This window comes from Ambystoma mexicanum, chromosome 9, assembly GCF_040938575.1.
Source record: "Ambystoma mexicanum isolate Mex_15411 chromosome 9, UKY_AmexF1_1, whole genome shotgun sequence".
In the NCBI taxonomy this organism is placed as follows: Eukaryota; Metazoa; Chordata; class Amphibia; order Caudata; family Ambystomatidae; genus Ambystoma; species Ambystoma mexicanum.
Genome location: NC_090931.1, coordinates 21,112,466 through 21,137,422, shown reverse-complemented (window position 1 = coordinate 21,137,422; position 24,957 = coordinate 21,112,466).

Here is a 24,957-nt window from a genome sequence, read left to right as displayed (position 1 = left end):
ATAATATGCAGGGACCTGTGGATATCCCTCACATGTAACACAATCACGTCTCAGTCAAATAATATGCAGGGGACTGTGGATATCCCTCACATGTAACACACTCGCCTCTCAGCCATGTAATATGCAGGGCCTGTGGATATCCCCCACATGTAACACACTCGCCTCTCAGGCATGTAATATGCAGGGGCCTGTGGATATCCCCCACATGTAACGCACTTGCCTCTCAGGAATGTAATATGCAGTGGCCTGTGGTTAAACCTCACATGTAAAACACTCTCCTCTCAGGCATGTAATATGCAGGGGCCTGTGGCTATTCCTCACATATAACACACAAGCCTCTTAGGAATGTAAAATACAGGGGCCTGTGGATATCCCCCACATGTAACGCACTTGCCTCTCAGGAATGTAATATGTAGTGGCCTGTGGATATCCCTCACATATAAAACACTCGCCTCTCAGGCATGTAATATGCATGGGCCTGTGGATATACCTCACATATAACACACTCGCCTCTCAGACATGCAATATGCAGGGGCCTGTGGATATCCCTTATATACATAGAAATCTACAAATATGGTGTTGTCACGACCGTTGCCCCAGACCCTCACCGGCAAGTCCATTTGCCAGGTATGACCAGGGCTCAGGGATCCATTAAGGCCTTGAAGGCCTGGCGCCCACTCCCAAGATTCTCTTGGGGCCTGTCCTGGCACCTATTGCGCCAGGCTCATGCACTCTGAAGAACATGTGTAAGGGGACTACTTTTTCATTTGGGCCTGCAGCCAACATGGAGGCACCCACATAGCTTGGTTCCTAGGAACTAAGCTATGCGGTATAGTGTTTTGGGTGTGGTGGCCTAGGGACTACTTTACCTGGACTACTTTGTTGAGGCTATTTAAACCACACCCGAACAAGAAGACACGCTTTGTGTTACTTTGCAGACTGCAAAGTGATGCTTACCGTGCCCTGTGATTCCCACATGCCTCGGAGAAGCGGACCTGCAGAGGAGACAAAAGAGACATTGTTAGCAGCATCTTACCTGCAATCTCCATCCTGTTACCCGCTCCCAGCTCCACAGAACGGCTTCTTCGGGATTCGGCATACCTTCCGGACCGAAAGACCTGAAAGAGGAAAGGAGAGGACAGTATTAGAGAAGGCATACTCTGGCATTGCAAAACCGCAAACAGCACAAGAAGCTTACCTGGCTGGTCGCCTCCAGGCCGGCATCACTCCGGAGATCCGCACACGCTGGAGAAACACAGTGACCTGTAAAGAAGGAAGAAAACAGGTTAGCAAGGCAAGACAAGGCAGCGCAGCGCATAGCGCTACTTACCGCATTGTAGCGCACATCACGCGCCATCCTTACCGGCAGGGCCCAACTCAACCAGTTGGCCATGCCGAAGCTCTGCATGCCTAGGGGAGAAAAAAAGACATTATTAGACAAAGAAAGGCATGCAAGAACAACAATGCAATACAGAGCTGCTGCAATAAGACCTACCTGAGAGACACTAAAGCGGGCATGCGCCAGTCAAGTAACTTGGCTGCACACGGCCACAGAAGACAACGCGCCCCTGCCAAGAAGGCACAACGGAGAGCACGCCAAATTCCACAACAAGGTGAGGAGAGGGCCCAGAGGGGCTGAAGCCACACGGGGTGGTGGGAGGATACTTACCTCAGTTGGCCAGTCTTGAACCCAGCCCTCCTGTATTTTCAGGCTGAACATCCTCTGTAGACACATCTGGAAACGGGGGAGAAGGTACCCGCATCCAACCCAGGCTGAGTGGGGCCCCCTTGGATACCAGGTGAGCATAACAGAACGCAAAGCCTACCATAACTAATCCACCTGGGGTCCATGGAGACATCTGAAATTGACCAATTGGCTCAATTGTTAGGCCAACTATGTGCCGAGGTTCATTCTGCCAGCCAAGAGACTAACGCTCTCCGAACGGATCTAGTAGTAACCAAGGATCACACAGAATAGATCGGTAGGCAGTTCTTGCAATCACAGGCATGGCAGACTCCTCTGCCCGGAAGCAACCCATCGGCACAAGACCCCACCTTATCATCCATTCTCCCCACTCCGGTACAAATTACTCTACCCGGAACAGTTTCTCTGGTACCACCTGAACGGTTCTCAGGTGACCCAAGGAAGTACGCAGCATTCATAAATCAGTGTAACCTTCACTTTCTCTGCAGGCCTGGAGCATTTCCAAATGACCAGGCTCGGGTAGCTTTTGTTTTGTCATACCTGAGTGGCAGCGCAGCAGACTGGTCAGTGCCATTGATAACCCATGATGATCCTTTGTTACATGACTTTGGGGTGTTCCTGAGAGAAATGGTAAAACTGTTTTCCTGCCATACCTAAGAACAAGCTATAGACTCTTATCACTCTGACAGGGGAATCAAGACTTGCTAACATACATTGCCTTCTTCAATAGACTGGTTGCTGAAGCTAGGTGGCCTGAAAACAAAAGAACCACGTTATTTCACTAAGGCCTTTGAGATCAATTAAAGGACGTCTTAGTCCAGGTTGGTTGACCCACACAACAAATGCACAGAATTCATTAATCTGGTCGTGCAGCTAGACCATCGGTTGCAGGATCGAAAAGCGGATCGGTCTAGGATGGACACTCGGTCTGTATATGTTAGACCAAGGGACAATGTATCACGTGGGCCAGAAAACATTGTAGAACCCATGCAAATCGGAGGGATGCGGCCTCCATTAACAAGACAAGAGCGAGATAAAAGAAGACAGCAACAACTTTGTTTGTATTGTGGAAAACCAGGATATTTCCTTAAGGATTGCCCAGTGAAACCCCAAAGGAGAACAGTCGGGCCACAGAGAAGGATGAGGTTACGGAGTCAGCAAACTACCAAGCTCGCCAAACATAGAGGTTAGTATGTTGAGTGAGAAGAAAGAGCCACTGTCCTCGCACTTTGCAATACCAGTGATTTTAATTAACCACCAACGGTTGTCTAGGATGCATGCCATTGAGGCATACATAGACAGTGGAGCAGTTGGGAATTATATTGATCAAGAACTGGCAGCAGAGATGGGACTTCCTTTAAGTTCCAAGCCGACCATGGGCAAGGTAACCACCGTGGATGGGACAGAAATCGCTTCCGGACCAGTAACCCAGTGCACAGCCGGGGTAACCTTGCTGTGCCAGAATGGACACCGGGAGTTCATTTTTTTGATCTCATCAAGGCACCTCAGTTCCGGCTAATATTAGGAATGCCATGGTTAGTTGCTCACAATCCTTTGATAGACTGGCGTGCTCGGAAATTAACCTTCCCTGGCGATTGTTCCCCTGCCTGCTATTACCAAGAGCAGAAACCTTATGTCTGCACCCCTATGACTCCCAGAACGGCAGCGTCAACGCTGGGAGTAACTAATACCCTGCCCAGTGAATACCACAATTTCCAAGATGTGTTCCAAAGGGACCAAGCAAACATGTTACCACTGCACAGGCCCTATGACTGCCAGATCGACTTAGTTACAGGTGCACAAATCCCTTGCGGCAGAATCTATGAACTCACAGAACCAGAAAACCTCCACCTGAAATCCTATCTAGACCAGTACCTGGCAAATGGATTTATCCGCCCGTCTAAATCCCCGGCAGCCAGTCCTTTGTTCTTCGTACCGAAGAAAGAAGGCGACTTGAGGACCTGCATAGACTACCGCACATTAAACCAGATCACCGTAAAGAACTGCTACCCCTTGCCACTCATCCCTGAAATGCTAGACCAAGTCAAAGATGCCCAGATATATACTAAATTGGACCTTTGAGGAGCATACCACCTATTCCGAGTTAGAAGCAGAGATTAGTGGAAAACCGCTTTCCGTACCAAATACGGCTTGTACGAATACCAAGTCATGCCCTTTGGGCTATGCAACGCTCCCGCTGCGTTCCAATATTTCATGAATGATATCTTGAGAGAATTAATTGATGTTTGCGCCTTGGTTTACATAGATGACATCTTGGTGTACTCGGCCTCGAAGCAAGACCATGTCAAGCACGTTTGTTCTGTTCTCACCAAGCTCCGTCAACATCACTTATACGCAATGCTCGAGAAATGCTTTTTTCATGTCACCGAAGTAGAATTTCTTGGTTTCATCCTCACCGCAGGAGGTTTCAGAATGGACGTACACAAGGTAGACGCCATTCTGAAATGGCCATCACTGACGTCTTTGAAAGGAGTTCAAAGCATGTTGCGCTTTGCAAACATCTACCGCAGGTTCATCCCAGACTTCTCTCAGATTGTACACCCGATCACAGTACTATTATGGAAAAACAACAAGAAGTTTGTTTGGACCGAAGAATCAGAAAAAGCCTTTCAAGAACTCAAATAAAGGTTCACTTCCGCTCCAATCCTACGACACCCTTGTCCAGACCTCCCTTACGTCATAGAAACCGGTGCTTCCAGTATGGCTATGGGGGCTGTTCTTTCACAGAGAGACCCTGAAACTGGCCAGCTGCATCCTGTGGCCTATTGGTCAAAAAAGTTCTCACCACCTGAGATCAATTATGCCATCACCGACAAAGAACTCATGGCCATCAAATCTGCTTTTAAGGCCTGGCGACACTATCTCATGGGGGGCAGAAACACTATTACAGTAATCACAGACCACCAAAACCTGCAATATCTAAAAACAGTAAAGGCCCAGTCCTCGCGCCAAATATGGTGGGCCCTTTCCTTTGCTGAATATGATTATGTAATCACGTTTCGACCAGGAGTCCGGAATGGAAAGGCTGATGCCTTATCCCATATGGGCATTGATGAAATGGTGTATGCCACGCCAGATCCAGAACCCATTATTCCTGAAGACAAACTCTTGGGTCTCACGGCAGCCTTGACGCAAACCGAACTCCAAAACGAAATTCAACGAGCAATGAATCCCAATACCTTACTTGCATGGCATACTCAGGGACCAATTGAATTGCCTTTTTTTAGGGCCCGTCTATACGTGCCCAAGAAGGAACTACAACAACAAATTATTTCAGGTTATCATGATTCACTGATTGAAGGTCACCCTGGAATCGCCAAAATCCTAGCCAAGGTGAAACAGAACTTTTGGTGGCTTACCTGGCGTAAGGACATAATCCAGTATATCCAGTCCTGCAGTATATGCGCACAAAATAAATTGCAAAAACAGAAACCAACTGGTCTCCTACAACCAATGGACATTCCTCCTGCTCCTTGGCACACCCTTTCCCTTGACTTCAACACCGACCTGCCTCCCAATCAAGGGTTCAACACCATCCTAGTAGTCGTGGACTTGTTTTCGAAGATCGCACACTTCATTCCTCTCAAGGGTCTCCCAGATGCTGTCATGCATGCTGGACGCTACGCTCGTAGGACAGCTAGACCGTTCTACTCCAAATGGAGGCTATTCGATACGTTACCGGGAAAACGACGTTTGCACTTTTCACGTCGCTAACTTCACGTGACTTTTGCTTCGTCACGTGAACTACGGTATTACGTATTTAAGCAGCGTAGTAACTTCACTCGCTGCTTCTGATCGTCTCTATTGGCGTTGTGTAGCTGGATCTCTGATCTACATCCTGGCTGAATCCTACAGCTACTTTTGGGCCTTCGATAGCGTGTGTTCCGCCACACGCTGATTCCTGGAGCTATCCCTTCGCGTGTAAAATCCACACGCGCTCTTCGTCTACACACGCGGCTGGCCAAGGCTGCGTGAATCCTGCCCGCGTGTAAAATCCACACGCGCTCTTCGTCTACACACGCGGCTGGCCAAGGCTGCGTGAATCCTGCCCGCGTGTAAAATCCACACGCGCTCTTCGTCTACACACGCGGCTGGCCAAGGCTGCGTGAATCCTGCCCGCGTGTAAAATCCACACGCGCTCTTCGTCTACACACGCGGCTGGCCAAGGCTGCGTAAAACCCGCCCGCGTGTAAATCCACACGCGCTCTTTGTCTTCACACGCGGCTGGCCAAGGCTGCGCGAATCCTGCCCGCGTGTAAAATCCACACGCGCTCTTCGTCTACACACGCGGCTGGCCAAGGCTGCGTGAATCCTGCCCGCGTGTAAAATCCACACGCGCTCTTCGTCTACACACGCGGCTGGCCAAGGCTGCGTGAATCCTGCCCGCGTGTAAAATCCACACGCGCTCTTTGTCTTCACACGCGGCTGGCCAAGGCTGCGTGAATCCTGCCCGCGTGTAAATCCACACGCGCTCTTTGTCTTCACACGCGGCTGGCCAAGGCTGCGCGAATCCTGCCCGCGTGTATATCCACACGCGCACGTTGTCTTCAAACGCTATTTTCTTCTAACTCCTGCATCTGTGGAATTAACAGAAGGATTGATCCCTAAAGTGGGAAGGAAGCCTTTCAAGGATTATTGGAAGTGACTTTGAACTGAACTTTGGACGCTATCCTGTGGTGAACTCAACCCGTATCTAGCGTGAGCCTCGTTCCGTTCGGGATAAGTCTCCCTTACTAATTTTCCCTTCCCTGTCGTTTGTTCTTCATTTCGAATCCATCAAGAGACTTCTGGATTATTCTACCCAGAGATACAGGTCAGTGTGATCATTCCTGTCATTGTCTAATTCATCATACTCAGGTTGGAACAGTTACTCATGATACTTTAATTGGTTCTAGGCTGGGTTTCTATACCTTACCCACGCCCTTTCCAGTGATCCATCGCTCTGCCTGTTTTATCAGCCAGAGGGTTGTATCATTTGGAAGGTCTTTGTTGACTTCACGACTATCAAATCGGGTGAACAGGGATCCGGAAGACCCTACCTCCTGTATCCTTTTGAGTATTGTATCCTTTTCAGTTGATACTTTGGTACATTCTGACAGATGCATCCAGTTTGGCGAAGGTATTCTTGGAAGGCATTGTTAAATTACATGGCTTCCCATCAGTTCTGGTCTCTGATCGAGGCAGCCAGTTTGTGTCCAGCTTATGGAGGAAGTCTTGTGCAATGGCGCAAAGCGACATCCGGCTATCCAACAGTCACCATCCCCAAATGGACGGCCAAACAGAGAGGACCAACCAAACTCTCGAGCAATACTTGCGGTGCATGCTGCATCACGAAGAAAGGAATTGGAAGGACTTACTATGGATAGCAGAATATGCTTATAACAATTCCTTGCATTCTAGCACCGGACAAACGCCTTTCTACACCTTTTATGGCAGACACCCACGTACTTCCAAACAAGACCTTCCAGACAGCATGGAAATGCCAGCAGTGAAGACTCTTCACGCAACCATCTCTCAGGCTTTTAAAAAGCTGAAAGAACATCTCACTCACGCCAAGGTCAGACAAGAGAAATTTGCTGATCAACACCGAAGAAAAACTCCTGACTCTCACGTAGGAGACAAAGTTTGGTTAGCCGCTAAATTTGTACCCATCAAGGGAAACCCAATCCTTTTTGTCCTCGCTATTTAGGACCCTATTCCATTAAGGCAATCATCAACCCAGCAACCGTCAAACTGGAGTTCCCACCCAATCTGCAAATCCATCCGGTATTCCACGTCTCGCTCTTGAAACCAGTGCAACCCGGTACGCGGGTTGTGACACCACCAAAACGCATACTTGTTGACGGAGAACCAGAATTCAAAGTCAAAGAAATCCTGGACTCTAAGTACACTGGGTCCAGATTATACTATCTCGTCGTTTGGAAGGGGTATGGACCTCAAGATAGATCCTGGGAGCCCAGCGAGAACATCCATGCACCACGTCTGATCAAGAAGTTTCATCAGAACATTCCAACTAAACCTGGGCCGAATAGAAGGACCACCTTGAGAGGGGCCTTAGGAGGGAGTGCTGTCACAACCCTTACACCAGACCCCTACCAGCAAGTCCACTTGCCAGGTAGGACCAGGGCTCCATTAAGGCCTTGAAGGCCTGGCACCCACTCCCAAGATTCTCTTGGAGCCTGTCCTGGCACCTATTGCGCCAGGCTCATGCACTCTGAAGAACATGTGTAAGGGGACTACTTTTTCATTTGGGCCTGCAGCCAACATGGAGGCACCCACATAGCTTGGTTCTTAGGAACTAAGCTATGGGGTATAGTGTTTTGGGCGTGGTGGCCTAGGGACTACTTTACTTGGACTACTTTGTTGAGGCTATTTAAACCGCACCGAACAAGAAGACACGCTTTGCGTTACTTTGCAGACTGCAACGTGATGCTCACCGTGCCCTGGGATTCCCACGAGCCTCTGAGAAGCGGACCTGCAGAGGAGACAAAGGAGACATTGTTAGCAGCATTTTACCTGCAATCTCTATCCTGTTACCCGCTCCCAGCTCCAGTGAACGGCTTCTTCGGGATTCAGCATGCCTTCCGGACCGAAAGACCTGAAAGACGAAAGCAGAGGACAGTATTAGAGAAGGCATACTCTGACATTGCAAAACCGCAAACAGCACAAGAAGCTTACCTGGCTGGTCGCCTCCCGGCCGGCATCGTTCCGGAGATCCGCACACACTGGAGAAACACTGCAACCTGTAAAGAAGGAAAAAACAGGTTAGCAAGGCAAGACAAGGCAGCGCCACGCATAGCGCTACTTACTGCATTGTAGCGCACATCACGCGCCATCCTTACCGGCAGGGCCCAACTCAACCAGTTCGCCACGCCGAAGCTCTGCACACCTAGGGGAGAAAAAAAAAACATTATTAGACAAAGAAAGGCATGCAAGAACAACTAAGCAATACAAAGCTGCTGCAATAAGACCTACCTGAGAGACACTAAAGCGGGCATGCGCCAGTGAAGTAACTTGGCCGCACACGCCCACAGAAGATAACGTGCCCCTGCCAAGAAGACAGGACGGAGAGCACGCCAAATTCCACAACAAGGTGAGGAGAGGGCCCAGAGGGGCTGAAGCCACATGGGGTGGTGGGAGGATACTTACCTCAGTTGGCCAGTCTTGAACCCAGCCCTCCTGTATTTTCAGGCTGAACATCCTCCATGGACACATCTCGAAACAAGGGAGAAGGTACCCGCATCTAACCCGGGCTGAGTGGCGTCCCCGTGCATACAGGTGTCTCACGAGATAGCAGCTTCAACTATTCAATTTTATAAAAGAGGGATTCGACAGGGGTCAAAGATCAGTTTAGAAAGTTCTGCGAATGTAGCAGATTTTATTATTTATTTCATAAACAACACAATTTGGCAATAAACATGTAATGAACAAAGACAACCAAAACAAATTCAAATTTGTCTGGTATTTGGGCAAGTTGTAGTGCAAAATAGTGCATAGAAAGTGTGATTAAATTGTAGAGTGCAATTCATCTCTTCTATTATGCAGCATTAAGGTTATTTCTTTTATATTGCACAAATCCCCATCTAATAAACCTATTACTTAGATACCAGTAAATTATCTACAAAAGTCATACAATACAGTCATTTGTTAACTAAAGGTAGTTTAGAGGTGCACCTGGATCCTCGATATTATGCATAGAACTTGCCTTATATTAGTTTTGTCCGAGCGACATCTTCGGCCGCAGTAGCACTGATGCCTGTCTTCCTCAGGACTGGACTGTTATAAACATGCTGCGTTTAAAATCTTCAAAACACCTTCACGACGAGTCTTTATCGTTATCTAAAAAACATACAAAAAAACAATGAACATCTTTCTATTTCGCAAAACTAACTATCCAATGACCATCAACACCTGTCAATGGCTCCTATATATATGTTGTATATACAGAGCAAACTAATTTCCATTAGCTCTTCTTCATTTGACCGATAGGGTGAAGCCCCACCCTCAATTTGGATTGGTGCGGCTAATGAAATCCTGAAAACAAAAACCAAAAAAGAATGAATAAGAATTCCCCCTCTTTAACTTGGTACTCACTCGTGGTGCCATACAATGCAGCTCAGTATCAGCGAGAAAGACTACCGACCTCTAGCGTTCCAAGTGCTGGTCTCTTCTCCTCTCGGCCATAGAGTACTGAGGTCGAACAATAGCAGCTTCTTAGAAACGCTGAGAGTACATTTGCCTTATGTGGAGCATAGATCTTTTCCACACGCTGCTCCGCGGATGTGGAACCTGCTTCCGTTAGATTTGAGGTCATTTACCAACCTGCAACATCTATTTAAAGGTTACCAGTCATTTGGTCGAAAACCAAATGATCGAATGCCATTTGGTGGAATGCCAAATGGTTGAAAAAATGGTTGATTATTTTTTACCAACCGAAACGAAAAAAAAATATATAAATAAATAAATAAAAAAATTCAACCTTTTTTTTTTCCGACCAATTGGTATTCGACCAAATGGTCATTCGATCTTTTATTTTCGACGAAATGACTGGACACCCTATTTAAATAATGTCCGCTCAATAATATGACTCTGTACGTTTTGCAATGGAGCCTATCTTTGCCGCTGTCTTCTTCTTGCGGTTAATCTTTTTTGCCTGTTTGTTTGTCATGTTTTGCGCTATCATGCCTCCGGGCTCGTCTTCCAGCGTGTTACAAAGAACATAAATAAATAAATACAGATTCAACAGCATATTTATTGTGCATCATCTATAATTAAAGATGTATATTCTGTGATCAGCAAGTCTTATATTGGGACAAAGGATGCATCGTGCGTTGGATGATATTTCAGAAGTCAATACCTAGCACTGGGAAGAAAGGCCTGCTGACCCCATAAACTCCTTCTTCCATGGCTTGGATGAGCTTCCAGACTCCCAGGCAACTCTGGTCCCTTTTGCCCTCTTAAACCTCCCCAAAAAATCCTCCACCCATCAACTTGATATTGACTCTATACTGTCAGATCATCCCCTGAGGGCCCTCAATCGCCAACTCCCTCGACAACCAACTCCCTCAATGACCAACTCCCTCAATAGTGAACTCCCCCAATGACCAACTCCCTCAACAACCAACTCCCTCAATTACCAACTTCCTCAATAACCAACTCCCTCAATGATAAACTCCCTCGATGACCAAAACTCTCAATGACCAACTCCCTCAACAACCAACTCCCTCAATGACTGATTCCCTCAATGGCCAACTCCCTCGACAACCAACTCCCTCAATGACCAATTCCCTCAATAGTGAACTCCCCCGCTGACCAATTCCCTAAACAACCAACTCCCTCAATTACCAACTTCCTCAATAACCAACTCCATCAATGACGAACTCCCTCGATGACCAAAAATCTCAATGACCGACTCCCTCAACAACCAACTCCCTCAATGTCCGATTCCCTCAATGACCAAGTCCCTCAACAACCAACTCACTCAATGACCAACTCCCTCAACAACCAACTCACTCAATGACCAACTACTTCACGTCCATGGAAACTTTATGAAAGTCACTCTATTGATCCATCCGCTTCCAACCACTCATGTTTGCACTTCAAGATTGTGCTCCTTCGCTTTTATCCCCAACTATCTGTTTAAAAATAAGAACTTTAAAATGTAGGTTCTTGCCCTCAACCTAGTTAAATTCACTTCTTATCCACCCCACCCGGGCTTTCTCTGTTATTCAAGCCTTTTCCTGCCCCCTCTCAGCCCCTTGCTCTCCCTTCATTTATTAATTGTATTTTTTTTTATCTATAAAGCGCATCAAAAACCTGTGACAATCGCAGCGCTGTTACAGGTAGTAGACAATATACATTGTGCAGGCTAAATGAGAACATACGAATTGGTTACAGCGCCAGCTTACACACAGAGCCTCCTGACTAGAGCATACAGGAAGTTTAGGCAAACAGCCAAGTTTTGAGGGCTCTGCAGAAACACCATTAGCTGACTTACAGCTTATGGCCTTTGAGACCACGCCCCTAGCCCAGGGTTTACCAAGAGAATTCCAATCTCAAACCCAAAATCCATCTTCCTATACACGGGTGCAAACTTTTGATTTTTGCTTCGAGGACAGAACCAAATTTTGAGTTTCACTACGGGGCAAAAGTTTCCGCACTGGGCAAAGAGAGGGAGTCATACCCATTCCCAGGTCGAAACGATACATTTTACAGCACATTTAGCAACAGAAATTGGAAACGAAGACATAGGATCTACGGGCAGGTCTAAACATATGACATCTCAGCAACAGTCCCCTAATCTGCTGAGCTGTCTTCACAGCCTTGTGTTTTTAGATGTCCTACTTCTTCCTTGTCTGAGGTGATGATGAGGTGCCCATCCCCCTTAGACGTGCAAAATGGGCCTTGACACTTCACCAGGCCGGAGCCCAGTAGGGCGGAGCCTGAAGCCATGCTGCACCCACTTATGTAGGACAGCATGGTTTTCAGAATCCCCATGGGGGAAAATGGCACTCCTGCCTCCAATGTTCAAGGAGAACGGGGCATCCTCCCCTTGGCTCCCCCATGTACTCAGCACCTATGTTCCTCCAAGAAGATGGCTCCACTTCCCCCCAAAGACATCAATTGGTGGTAGGAAGGGGGCACTTTTGTGACCCATGGCAACTCCTGTGCCACCCCTGGCTCTGCCTCTGCGACACCTGGGTCTGCAGAGGCAGCGAGAACCCAAAACTATAGAGGGCTCTCAGACGAGAGCCCTTTTTACATTAATTTCTCTGTGAAGTCAGTCTGACTGCAAAAAGAAATTATTTCCATGATGGTTTTATTTATTTAAGTTAAACTGACTTCAAAAATAACATTCTCTCCCACCCCCCACAGGACATGGAAGGCTCTGTCTCCCCTGCCTGCACATTGCAGGAACCAGAGCTGGGTCCTTGCGTGCTCGGAGCATGACAGAGAGGCCTACCTGCCTGCAGAGGAGTTCCTGGGACCAGCAATGGATTTGGAAAAGGTAAGAAAGTGTTTCTTTGTGCAAATGAGTAGGCGTGCATGAAAGGGTGTGTGTGTATGTATATGTATATTATGTAATGTGCACGAGTGAGTGCATGAGGTATGGGTGGCTGGGTGTGTGAGTCAATGGTGGATGGGTGCAGAATAAATGAGCATGTGAATGGTGTGCTTGTGTTCAATAACTAGGCTTCTTAACTGCAATCTTCATTACCAGTCATAGTCTCCCTTGTCCGAGGACTTGCCTATGAATCACCTTATCTCATGTGTAAGGACTGGAACGATGAAAGCGATATGGAGGTAATTCTGGAGCTGGGTTTAGGGTTGGAGGTTGGTTGGAGGGATAGAGGACATGTCAGGAGTGTGGGGCAGGTGGGGGGGGGGTGCTACCACGTAATAGTTATCCAGGATAAAGCAGGCATGATACGTGTTATTAGTGTCTAGACTCGCATTTTGGTACTGCAAGTCTAGTCATTTCTTAATGTGGCATGGCATTTATACAGAGCATCTCTAATAAAGTAAGCATGATAAGTGTTATTACCTGTCTAGACTGACATTTGGGTCCAGCCAGTGTAGCCATTTCTTATTGCGTCATGGCATAATTTTCTGGACAACTATAATGAAGTAAGCATGATGAGTGGTATTGCGTGTCTAGACTAGCATTTTGCTGCAGCTAGATTGCCCATTTACTACTGTGGCTTGACCTTTTGTACTTGGCATCTCTGATAAAGCAATCCTGGTAAGTGTAATTACCTGTCTAGACTGGCATTTTGGGGCAGCCAGTCCTTATGGCACCGTCTATTATTCTGGGCAGCTATGATAAAGTAAGCATTATAAGTGCTATTACGTGGTAGATGGGCATTTTGATGCTGCCAGTCTAGGTATGTCTTACTGTGGCATGGCATTTTTTACTTTGCATCATCAAGGCTACAGCAAACATGATACATGGTATTTCATGTTTGACCTACATTTTGCAGCTAGTTTGTACATGCTTTCTTATGGTAGCATCGCATTTTTAATAGTAAAGCGGTAAGGTAGCTCACTGTGTTAAGCGCTCGCTGATGCGATCTGTGTGTGATCTGCAGGTCCAAATACTGGCAAAGCGAACTCAGCCTATAATTCTTCTGAGGTTGATAAATAAGTACCAACTTCAGTTGGGATGATAACTATATGTAAATATGAGCTATGTACAGCGCTTTGGAAAAAGCGCTATATAAATAGCAAATCATTAAAGCATTAAGGCTCCTGTACACTGAAAGTGACTTGCGTCTATTTGATGTTTGGCTACGGTATTGTCGCAGCAACTGGCAATGTATAATGACAATACCCGACATGCAGCTATAATTGGCATAGTATGAATGTAACTGGCCATACAATGCTGAAGTGGCATATCTATGGCAGAGCCTTGCCTATTTCTTTAGTGTTTATAGTTAATCATATACTTCACACCTCTTAATTCATTACAAAAGGCAATAAATGACTTCAGGCAAAACTTTCAAAAACAAACTTTACATACATTAATTCATTCAACACAATACAATATAATATCATATTCTATATACCTATCAGGGCCTCCCTTTCTAACCCCAAAGATTACATTTTCCATCTATCCCAACATCATTATGGTGGACTAATCTAGAAAAACATTTTCCCCCCACTTTTTGTGTATCACTATTAAAATCCTCACTAAAGCAATAGTCATTGAGGAAGAGTATCCATACAGGAGCCGAGCCCACATGACTCCACTGTTTAAATTCTCTAGTCTCCTTATGAACCAACCACATTTTCATCAGCCCTAGTGTTGCACTAGAGCCAGGCAGCCAATGTATCCGCGTTTCTGCTTCCCTCAGCTTTTTACAGAGCCAATCATTTCTTTCTTGTCAAGGGATCCCTCTTATCGGACCCCACCTTTGTAGGGAGTCTAGTAAGTTAAGAAGAAAGCGCATATAAATGTAACCATGTTTCGGCCCTGGCAATCTCATCACAGAGGACTGCACCTCCTTACATGTCCCCAGGTGTGTGGTTAGCTCCCTTTGTAGTTTATACAATGACATTCTCTGTATATCTTTCCTCATTTTACAATGTTCATTTTGTTTTACATCTCATCTACACCGGGCTTTCCATCAATGTAAGCTTGTTTGAGTCCATTCCAGCAAGAATGAGGTCACAGCACACTGCAACATTGCTCAATACTTTGTCATAATTATTGCTTAAAGATATATTAAAATCTTCAAATGGTAAAGCCGATGGTGGAACCAATATTGCGTCAGCCTATGTTGTACTATTGGGTCTAACCCTATTATATCATGACCCCATCCACAGCATAAGAAGGCAGCAACCTTGTTAAAATGTGGTTGGTATCTGAAATATTCTTGTCTGCTTTAGTACTTATTTGGTGTTTTAAAATGTTTACGTTGATGTACTTTTTTTACTCCCACAAGCCACTTTCGGTAATGTCACCAGGGTTAAAGAGGAAGTGATGCCATCACGGTCAAGGGTCTAGTGACATCACTTCCTGTGATGTCATCAGGTCTGTGATGTCACGTCCGCTGCTCCTGGCATATTGATTAATTGATGTCCCTGCTTCCCTCCTGTCCTCCTACAAAGCAACCCACTCTGCACCGTCTACTGCTAAGGCTAAATAATTCTCCAGCCGTGTCTCCTCGCTCTTCACTACCCACATGGCCATACTTGTAGCTTTGTAGCTGTGCCTCCCACTTCCACATTTTCCAAAATCAGAGACACTCTCCTGACCCTCCTCGCACTCCCTCCTCAAACATTCTACACTCAGCCTACTCCACCATCCTCCTTGCCTCTATCTCCCACTTTAGTCTCACTAATACTAACAAAGTGCTGTCTCTACTGATGAGGGCTAGCCCCTCTTGTGCCCCATCAGATCCTCTTGCTCCTCAACTAGTCAAGCCTATTGCCTCTTTAGTGGCCTCTCACCTCGCTGAACTCTTCAACCTGTCCTTCCGCTTACTTTCCCTCCCCAAAACAGCCACGGCCATACCTCTCATAAAAAAGCAAGGGGATGATCCTAATTCTCCTTGACCCTTCTGCTGCATGTGACACTGTCGATCACTCTGATCTCCTTAATACTCTATTTCTTCTTGGGATTTGCGATCAAGCCCTTGCCTGGATTAAATCCCACCTTGCAACTCACCAATTCTCTGTCTCTTTGAGCAATAACACCTCTCCGCTCACCCCTGTTAGTGTTCCACAAGGCTCTGTCTTAGGACCGCTCCTCTTTACACTCTACACTCTGCTCTTGGGGCACAAATCTCCTCCTTTGGGTTCTCGTACCCACCCTTCACAGAAGGAACATACATCTTCTCTTTTCCTGAACTCTCCTCTGATCTCTCTATCGAAATTCCCAACAACTGTCTATCTGACATTAAATACTGGATGGCTTTGCACTCCCCAATGTTAAACTCTACCAAAACAGAGGTGCTCTTCTTCTCTGCCAAAACCTCTCTCTTATCAGTCGCTCTGCCTATCCAGTTCCCACCTGACACTCTCCCCTAATCTTCTTCAGCTAGAAACCTCAGCACCATCTATGACCCTTCTCACACCTTCTCTACTTTCATCTCCAAAACTGGAAGAGCAGCTCACCTCAAACTCCTAAATATTAGGAAAATCAAACACCTCCTTACTTTCAACACCTCCAAGCATCTCTTAACCACTCTAAACTGGACTACTGTGCCAGCAAACTCTTTGGTCTCCCAAACAATGTGTTCTGTTGTCTCAACAAGATCACTAACTTTGCTACCAAGACTCTCTCTGAACTCCCTCACTTCACACCTACTTCCTCCTACTGTCACGAGGCTGGATGGTTGACAACGTAAAACAGGGCCACATTTTAATTTCTTCTCCTGGTTCACAAACCTATCCACGGTAAGGCACCACTATATCTATCCTCCTCTATCCATCTCTACAAGCCTTTGCTTAACTCCACTCTGCCTCCTTCACTACCCTTGTAGCTCAATGCCCTCCCGGTGCTTGCTCTCACTTCCACTCTTTCTCTCTTCTTGCTCCACTTGCATGTAATTCTCTTCCCTCATACATCAGAGAAACAGTCCACATGGATTTGTTCACCAACTAAACTAAAAGCCTACCTCCTCACCTCTGAGTTACCTTATTAACCTACCTCTCATCTACCTGCTAGCTAAAAAGAATCCCTTGCCTCTAACCTGCCTCTGTCCCTCACTTCAGCTGCCTCTGCACTAGCACTTCACACATCATGGTCACATCCCGAGCACAGCTGTCCGTACCACCTACCTGCACTTAAACATATCCAATGTTGGTTTTCCTTAATCTATGTATGTCCACTAATGTATTATCCCCGGTGATTGTTCCATTTACTCCCCTCCACAACATGGTCAGAATGTTCCTCAACTCACCCCATTGTACGAAGCTAACTGCTTCTCTATTGTATGTTCTTCTGTGATCAAAAGCATTGCTCCTCCTGTATATAAATATATAAAAATATAAAAATATAAATAAATATATACATATAAATAAATATCAATAGTTCTCTTCCAAGAGATCCTTGGTCTGATCACCCTCACTTTCCTCCTCTCACTCCCAACTCCTTTGTCGCGCCTTCTTTACCCCTACTCTCTCTTCCCTCAGCTCCTTTTCTCCAACCTCCTTCAGAACTTACACCCATTCTTCTGAAAGTTAACTTTTCTTTTGCCCCTGTAGATACCAATGTTCCTCACTTTAGGCTCTGGCACCCAGAGCCTCCTACCTACCCTCAATTTTCAACCTTAACTTCAAAACTGGACTATTACCAGCCCCATTCAAGACTGGTGCTTTACTACCCACTTTTAACAAGCTCTCAGCTGACCTACACTACGGAACTTGCTATCACCCAGTCTTTCTTGTCCTCACCATGCCAAAGCTGTGCCAAGTGAACTTCCAGGGCACCAGTGGTCCAGGGATGAATATTTGTTTCTAAACCATCAATCAGCCCGACAACAGGTGGGATCTGAGCAGTTTGGAAACAAAAGGCAATTATACAACTTCTTGTCCAATTTTGGAAATGTGGACAAAATGGCAGGCTTAACTCCGAAAGGTCGTGTATCGTTGGTTAGTTGCAACACAGCAAAAATAAAATAATTACCCAATGATAAAAGGGACTGCCCAGGTTGTATACACATATCTACTTTATTAATCTTACAACAGACAATTCTAGCAACACAACACAATACAATCCACCCTGTAAAGGAATGCTGAGGACAGACAGTTTCAAAGAAGTAAAAGGGATAGACTCTGGCTACTGACAGGAGGGTAGTTGGTATGTTTAATGTCACATGTTTACGGTTTCTTGGCTTTAGCATAAAGGGAGCAATGGGTCTTAAACGTCTCAAGAGGCCTTCTGGGAAGGACCACAATGTACCTTGTGCTGTAGGAGTTCTTGGTGCTCAACAGGGGTGAGTCAGATTCAGGGTGCTTTGCAGCATCTGTAACAGAGTTAAGGATGGGAGTCAGCTGTGGGTATCAGGCAGCAAGACGGTTCGGCGAGCAAAGCTGGGCGAACAGCTGCAGGCTGGCCTAGACCATGGCTCAAGGTCAGGAACTTTTGTCTCAGTGCTGTTCAGAGGTTCTGAAGCACTGGTCGAGATGTCTCGGATGTCTTTAAACAACTGACACTTGACAAAGGCCAGCGTTCCAGTCGGTTGCAGCTCGAGGAACTCGACTGGCTCGAAAATGTCCTGTGAGGCGGATGTCAGTAGATGCTTGTTGATTCACTCCTTCTAGCTTCTTCAATGGACTTGTGTCGTCCTTTAAGGGGCATGGCCCAAGCTGAGGAGAGTGTTGCAGGCAACTGCCTTGTCCTTGGTTTCCGATTCAAGGACCTTCTGGCACTTCCCACATAGGAAGCTTGCTGGAGATCCTAGCAGGGCAGGTTGTGTGCTGGCTGGGTACCGGTTCAGGAGCGGCTGGAGGGTCCACTGGATTTGGTATCGCCCTTTGTTCCCTGTGAGATGTTTAGGGGAGGGATCTTTCTTCCCTCTTTGGAGGTCCTGGCCTTCCTTCACTGGTGGAAGATGTGAGGCACACTTGTACCTTCAGCCAGGGCCCAATGATGAGTTCTTCTTGCTACTCCTTGCAGAGTATTCAGATGATCTCTCAAAGGAGCAGCTCAGCCCTCTTTTAAAGTCAAATGGGAACCAGTGATCCGTGTAGGTTAAGCCTACCTTAATGAACCAATCCTGGGTCCCCACCAACAATCTCCTGTATGTGTGAGGGCATAACCAGAGTGCTTTGGAACAGGAAAGGTAAAAGGATTTACAAAATGTGATACTAAGTCCCACACATCTTCCTGTCTGTTGTGGATCAAAGTGTCTCTCGGGTAAAAGGATCTCTCCGTGGTTCCTCATTAAAGCGTCAGGTCTCCCTTGAAGATGTGGTGAGACCAGACTGTCTGGTTCCAGCAAACCACATTCTCGTACCTTATGAATGGGGTCCCTCTCCGGGGTGAACTACTGTAATAAAGCAGTCCCAGACATGACAGCTCACTGTCATAGATTCTGAGGGTGGGAGCTGGCTTCAGGTTGACACAGTTTCATATGAAAGGTTGTTGGGGTTTCCTGTCTCCTTTGTAAACCTCTGCAGCCAGGCCACATGTGGACCTGTTTGAATTACCCTCTAATTGATATGTGAATCGCTGCCACCAGATGCAGGGCCCAACAAAAGAACAGGGCAGATCCATGGAGTCTTTGTTAGTTCATTATGTTGGCTATGACAGGGGTCCTCCCCCTTCTGGAGATGTATTGTGTACCCCTGGCTGTCATATCACAACTAAATATGACATGGTGGACTGTGCCTGTAGGCTCTGTCCTCATAGAGTACACAGGTCTATGTGTTTGTCATGGTGTGAGCATAGGAAAATGTGTGTGGATTAGTCTCACATATTTTCCAGAGGTTTGTCTACCATCATTCCATGTAATTAATTTTCTTTTTTTAAAACCAGGTGAGCACCCACCCACCATGCGAATGGTCAACTTCCTCACACAAGCCTTTAGTCAATGGTTTTCAAAAGTATTTATACCTATCTCAAGGCTAATGATCTCTGGGACCATCTCCAATCGGGGTTCCATAGACCTCCCTCCACTTAAACAGCAGTGCCCAGCATGTCCACATGTCTTACCGTAATTTAGTGTGTCTCCTTTGCAGCATTGCTTACCGAATTACTCCTTGTGTGGAGTGGGCCTTCTCTTGCAGTACTCCTCCATTAATTGTTCTTGAATGCATTGTGTTTTCTGTGCATTGGTCCTCCATGTTGTTCAGTGGGCTCACCCCTCCAGTTTTCTTTAATTAATCAACTGGTTGTGCAGTGAGTCTTCACTTGCAGCGCTCCTCCATGGATTTAGTCTGCACTGCACTGGACCTTCTCTTGCAGTGCATCTCCTTTCAGTGTCCTATTCTGCAGCAAGCCTTCTCTTGCATTGGTTGTGCTGAACTTCTGTGTGTCCTTCTTGAAGTGTTCCTCCACAAATCCTCCTGTGGCGCAGTGGGCTCTCTCCTCCAGTACTCATTCATGGCATGTACTGACTCGAAGTGAACTTTTTCTTGCAGTGCTACTTTGTGAGTTGTGCTGGATTGGAGTGATTTTTCTATTCCAGTTCTCCTTCGTTGGTTGTGCTTCTTTGTGGGTTGTTTTGGATTGAAGTGAACTTTCCCTTGCAGTGCTCCTTCATGGGTTGTGCTGGATTGCAGTGAGTTTTCTCTTACAGTGCTCCTTCATGGGTGGTGCTGGATTGCAGTGAGCTTCCTCTTGCAGTGCTCCTTCGAAGTTGTGCTGGATTGCAGGGAACTTTCTTTTGCAGTGTGTCTTCATGGGTGGTGCTGTATTGCATTGTATGCTCTCTTGCAATCCTCCTTTGTGGGTTGTGCTGGATTGCAGTGAACTTCCTCTTGCACTGTTCCTTTGTGGGTTGTGCTGGATTGCAGTGAAACTTCTCTTCCAGTGCTCCTTCCTCAGTGGTGCTGGATTTCAGTGAACTTTCTCTTGCAGTCCTCCTTCTTGAGTGCTGCTGGATTACAGTGAACTTTCTTTTGCAGTGCTTCTTCGTGGGTTGTGCTGGACTGCAGAGAACTTTCTACTGCAGTGCTCCTTCAGGGTTGTTCTGTGTTGCAGTGAACGTTCTCTTGCAATGCTCCTTCGTGGGTGGTTCTGGATTGCAGTGAACTTTCTCTTGCAGTGCTTCCTCTCCAGTTTTCCTTTATTAATTCACTGGTTATGCAGTGAGTCTTCTCTTGCAGAACTCCTCCATGGATCTAGTCTGCACTGGATTAGTGAACTGTTTCTTGTAGTGCTGCTTGTGGGTTGTGCTGGATTGCAGTGAGCTTTCTCATTCGGTGCTCCTTTGTGGGATGTGCTGGATTGCAGGGAACTTTCTCTTGCAGTGTCCCTTCGTGGGCTGTGCTGGATTGCAGTGAACTTTATCTTGCAGTTTATGGGTTGTGCTGTATTGCAGTGAACTTTCTCCTGCAGTGCTCCTTTGTGGGATGTGCTGGATTGCAGGGAACTTTCTCTTGCAGTGCCCCTTCGTGGGCTGTGCTGGATTGCAGTGAACCTTATCTTGCAGTTTGTGGGTTGTGTTGTATTGCAGTGAACTTTCTCATGCAGTGCTCCTTCATGGCTTGTGCTGGTTTGCAGTAAGCTTTCTCATGCCGTGCTCCTTGGTGGGTTGTGCTGGATTGCTGTGAGCTTTCTCATGCAGTGCTCATTCATTGGTTGTGCTGGATTGCAACAAACGTTCTCTTGCAGTGCTCCTTCGTGGGTTGTGCTGGATTGCAGTAAACTTTCCCTTGAGTGCTCCTATGTGAGTTGTGCTGGATTGCAGTGAAATGTATCTTCCAGTGCTCATTCGTGGGTTGCGCTGGATTGCAGTGAACGTTATCTTACAGTTTGTGGGTGGTGCTGGATTGCAGTGAGCTTTCTCTTGCAGTGTGCCTTAGTGGGTTGTGCCTTATTGCAGGGAACCTTCTTTTGCAGTGCTCCTTGATGGGTTGTGCTTGATTGCAGTGCACTTTCTCTTGCAGTTTTCCATCGTGGGTTGTGCTGGATTGCAATGAACTTTCTCTAGCAGTGCTACTTCATGGGTTGTGCTGGATTGCAGTGAACTTTCTCTTGCAGTGCTCCTTCATGGGTTGTGCTTGATTGCAGTGCACTTTCTCTTGTAGTGCTCTTTCGTGAATTGTGCAGTTTTGCATTGAACTTTCTCTTGCAGTGCTCCTTTGTGGATTGGGCTGGAATACAGTGATTTACTTTCTTCCAGGGCTCCTTCGTGGGTTGGGCTGGATTGCAGTGAACCTTCCCATGCAGTGCTACTTTGTGGGCTGGGCTGGATTTCATCAAGCTTTCTCGTGCAGTGTTCCTTCGTGTATGGTGCTGGATTGCAGTGAGCTTTCACATTCAGTGCTCCTTTGTGGGTTGGGTTGGATTGCAGTGAACATTTGCATGCAGGGCTCCTTCATGGGTTGTGCTGTATTGCAGTGAGCTTTCTCATTCAGTGCTCCTTCGTGGCTTGTGCTGGTTTGCAGTGACATTTCTCTTGCAGTGCTCCTTCGTTGGTTGTGCTTCTTTGTGGATTGTGCTGGATTGCAGTGAGCTTTCTCATTCAGTGCTCCTTTGTGGGATGTCCTGGATTGCAGGGAACTTTCTCTTGCCATGTCCCTTCGTGGTCTATGCTGGATTGCATTGAAATTTATCTTGCAGTTTGTGGGTTATGCTGTATTGCAGTGAGCTTTCTCATTCAGTGCTCCTTTGTGGGATGTGCTGGATTGCAGGGAACTTTCTCTTGCAGTGCCCCTTCGTGGGCTGTGCTGGATTCCAGTGAACCTTATCTTGCAGTTTGTGGGTTGTGCTGTATTGCAGTGAACTTTCTCATGCAGTGCTCCTTCGTGGCTTGTGCTGGTTTGCAGTGAGCTTTCTCATGCCGTGCTCCTTGGTGGGTTGAGCTGGATTGCTGTGAGCTTTCTCATGCAGTGCTCATTCATAGGTTGTGCTGGATTGCAACAAACGTTCTCTTGCAGTGCTCCTTCGTGGGTTGTGCTGGATTGCAGTAAACTTTCCCTTGAGTGCTCCTATGTGAGTTGTGCTGGATTGCAGTGAAATGTATCTTCCAGTGCTCATTCGTGGGTTGCGCTGGATTGCAGTGAACGTTATCTTACAGTTTGTGGGTGGTGCTGGATTGCAGTGAGCTTTCTCTTGCAGTGTGCCTTAGTGGGTTGTGCCTTATTGCAGGGAACCTTCTCTTGCAGTACTCCTTGATGGGTTGTGCTTGATTGCAGTGCACTTTCTCTTGCAGTGCTCCATCGTGGGTTGTGCTGGATTGCAGTGAACTTTCTCTAGCAGTGCTACTTCATGGGTTGTGCTGGATTGCAGTGAACTTTCTCTTGCAGTGATCCTTCATGGGTTGTGCTTGATTGCATTGCACTTTCTCTTGTAGTGCTCTTTCGTGAATTGTGCAGGATTGCATTGAACTTTCTCTTGCAGTGCTCCTTTGTGGATTGGGCTGGAATTCAGTGATTATGTTTTCTTCCAAGGCTCCTTCGTGGGTTGGGCTGGATTGCAGTGAACATTCACATGCAGGGCTCCTTCGTGGGTTGTGCTGGATTGCAGTGGACTTTCTCACACAGTGCTACTTCATGGGTTGTGCTGGATTGCAGTGGACCTTCCCATGCAGTGCTACTTTGTGGGCTGGGCTGGATTGCATCAAGCTTTCTCATGCAGTGTTCCTTCGTGTATGGTGCTGGATTGCAGTGAGCTTTCACATTCAGTGCTCCTTTGTGGGTTGGGATGGGTTGCAGTGAACATTTGCATGCAGTGCTCATTCGTGGGTTGTGCTTGATTGCCGTGAACCTTCTCTTGCAGTGTTCATTCATGGGTTGTGCTTCATTGCAGTGCACTTTCTCTTGCAGTGCTCCTTTGTGGGTTGTTCGGATTGCAGTGAAATTTCTCTTGCAGTGCTCCTTCATGGATTGTGCTTGATTGCAGTGCACATTCTCTTGCAGTGCTCCTTTGTGAATTGTGCTGGATTGCATTGAATTTTCTCTTGCAGTGCTCCTTTGTGGGTTGTGCTCGATTACAGTGGACTTTCTCTTGCAGTGGTCCTTCATGGGTTATGCTGGATTGCAGTGCACTTTCTCTTGCAGTGCTCCTTCGTGAATTGTGCTGGTTTGCATTGAACTTTCTCTTGCAGTGCTCCTTCAAAGGTTGTGCTGGATTGCAGTGAACTATCTCTTGCAGTGCTCCTTCATGGGTTGTGCTGGATTGCATTGTACTTTCTCACGCAGTGTTCCTTCATGGGTTGTGCTGGATTGCAGTGAACTTTCTCTTCCAGGGCTCCTTCGTGGGTTGGGCTGGATTGCAGTGAACCTTCCCATGCAGTGCTCCTTCATGGGTTGGGCTGGTTTGCAGCAAGCTTTCTCATGCTGTGTTCCTTCGTGTATGGTGCTGGATTGCAGTGAGCTTTCACATTCAGTGCTCCTTTGTGGGTTGGGATGGATTGCAGTGAGCATTCATTGTAGTGCACTTTCTCTTGCAGTGCTCCTTCGTGGGTTGTTCTGGATTACAGTGAACTTTCTCTTGCAGTGCTCCTTCATGGGTTGTGCTTGATTGCAGTGCACCTTCTCTTGCAGTGCTCCTTTGTGAATTTAGCTGATTTGCATTGAACTTTCTCTTGCAGTGCTCCTTAAAAGGTTGTGCTGGATTGCAGTGAAATATCACTTGCAGTGCTCCTTCATGGGTTGTGTTGGATTGCAGTGGACTTTCTCACGCAGTGCTCCTTCATGGATTGTAATGGATTGCAGTGAACCTTCTCTTCCAGGGCTCCTTCGTGGGTTGGGCTGTATTGCAGTGAACCTTCCCATGCAGTGCTCCTTTGTGGGTTGGGCTGGATTGCAGCAAGCTTTCTCATGCAGTGTTCCTTCGTGTATGGTGCTGGATTGCAGTGAGCTTTCACATTCAGTGCTCCTTTGTGGGTTGGGATGGATTGCAGTGAACATTCATTGCAGTGCACTTTCTCTTGCAGTGCTCCTTTGTGGGTTGTTCTGGATTGCAGTGAACTTTCTCTTGCAGTGCTCCATCATGGGTTGTGCTTGATTGCAGTGTACGTTCTCTTGCAATGCTCCTTCGTGAATTGGGCTGGATTGCACTTAACTTTCTCATGCAGTGCTCCTTCCTGGGTTGGGCTGGATTGCAGTGAGCT